We start from the raw sequence: 2451 nt of genomic DNA on the forward strand, positions 1-2451 counted from the left end.
TCAGTGCTTACTTTTGGTTAGAAGATGTCATCGATTGTGTCAGCTTGCCCCCCCCGCCCCCCCCCCCCCCCCTTGCTCCCTCTCTTTAGGCTATTTAGGCATACGGTCGCCGCGACTTGCGTTCAATTTCTTGATAAAGAAGTAAAATAGCCAAAAACATGGATCAAAATGGATGATTATATATGATTTTCACTGACTTTATCTTTTTGATTGATTAAACAACATTTTAGATAAATAGATATTTTTCTAAGACGCAAAAAATTATTTGTGGTATTAGTGATTCTGTTGAGTCAAATATTTACAAAACATGAAGAGAAAGCGATTATGAGAAGTGGTTTTAACATTTTTTTCCTGGCTGATTTTCTACTTCCTTGGTTGCATCATCAATTTTAATCAAACCTCTGAATAATGCTATGTTTTATCGATGATACCATCTCGTCCCCTACCCGCATCCATCGGTTAATTTTTATTTAGTGATTGGGAATGAAATATAGTATCCGATTAGAACTGTTCAGTTGTTCATTCCCGTCTGCCCTGCACACGGGGGAATAGGGCATTATCTACTTTTTTTTCAAATTTATTTTGAAAGAATCTCAACATTTATATGTAAACAAAACTTTCAGAAAGTTCTTTTTAAAAATCACTTGACTTGTACTTACGATATAATTCAATGCAGATATCGTGATCAAATGTTGACAATTCAAATGTATTTGTCAATTTGAGTTTATGTGTCGATCTTTTACACTGCTGTGATTGACAGATTCCAGATGCATCATGGAATAACAACATCAAGATTTGAAGTTAATTTTACACTGATTCTGACAGATATATCGTGACTCATATCAAAAGGCCTCTAGCTTATTTAACTCTCCAACGCAACCTTTTCATTAAACGTGTTGTTTTGACCTAATCAGACCTCTAGGGTGGAAATGAGAAACGTCAGCCTAATCTCAGGGTCACGATCTTCCTCAAAGTGATTTGAATCAAAACTTTTTCATGATCATGCAACAGGTTCTATTGGTTTCACGCCATAATGTTATGACTCTCTGTCAAGGCGGCAGCAGCAGCTTCTAATGGTGCTCACACTATTATGTTATGACGATCGACCCAATCAGCAAACTCTTTACCGCACTCGTGCACCGTCGAGAACCCACCCGGAAGCTTCGCCACATTACACCGTTCAACTAGATGCTCTGCGGTTTCGGGTTCCATCCCACATCGGGTACATGTTGAACTGGTGGAAAGTCCCCACTGATGAAGATATTTTGCAGTGAGGCAGGTCCTCGACCGAAGCCGATTCGCTACCACCCAGTGTCTCCTCTTACTGGTGGAGAAGCCTGACAACTTCTCACCAAGTTTAGAGGAGTGTATGTCCCCGACCCCTCGAGGGATTGAATTCGTCCAAACCGACTTCCATCTCGTATATGCATCTCTGTTCGTAGTCAGGGAAGCTGCGTACAAGAGTTGCGGGGATTAATTTCGGAAATCTTTTCCACACGTATTGTGTCCAGTCGCGAACCCGCCTGCGTCACTATGAAACGCTCATCCAGATGCTCCGCAATTACCGGGTCGACATCACGAGTACAAGTGGGTGATGTTGTCATACCCATCTGATGAAGTCTATTTGCTGCCACAGTGTTTTCTCCAGCTGGTATTGAAGTCTGGCACTTTCTCTCTCAGTTTCGAGAAGACGCGCTCATTTATTCCTTGTCTTCTACCTCGTATGAAAAGCCCCTATCCTACAGGAAAGCTAGGTACAAGGGTCGCAGATACTTTGGATCGTACTAGGGGTACTGTTTATTTTGTGTCTGAGCACGCTCTCTCCATTATAAAAAAGCCAGCGCAAGATAATCCACGCTCCCCGGACATCGGGGGCTGGATTGCTGCCATTATCGGCCCCCAATCCTTGGGTGTTGTTCTTGCTTCCAACTCCATTCTGGGATGCAAAAATTTCGCAGTGGAATATCACAATGCCAGATAACTTTGATCATGTGTCACACATTTGCTGCGATTTCTAAGTTTATAAGACGAGATTGACAGGCAGTATAAAGGTATAAAGTCTGATTGACCCTGACGCCCGTGCCTCATCAGTATGTCGTAAACTTGAGCCACACTTTTTTGGGGAAAGATTATTTGGTGTTTGTAACTTTCGATTGTCTCATAACAAACCAGAAAATGGTGGGCAGGTAGACTTGTATGACATAGATCTAGAATTGTCTTTTCAATAACAAGTAAAATAGATTTTTTAAAATAAGTAGAAAAATAAGTAAATTAATAAATAGATAAACGGTCACTCAGTTTTACCACACTTACTGGTTGGCATGTGTATTAGTCAATCAACGTTATCTTTATCATAAATTCAATACATCACAATGCAAAGGCCGCAACTTCTACATCGGAACAAAGTTACATCATAGATGAACCACATATTTAATATTAGATAAAGGATTG

The sequence above is a fragment of the Berghia stephanieae genome, chromosome 1, assembly GCF_034508935.2.
Source record: "Berghia stephanieae isolate SIO BIC M18660-M18661 chromosome 1, UCSD_Bste_1.3, whole genome shotgun sequence".
In the NCBI taxonomy this organism is placed as follows: domain Eukaryota; kingdom Metazoa; phylum Mollusca; class Gastropoda; order Nudibranchia; family Aeolidiidae; genus Berghia; species Berghia stephanieae.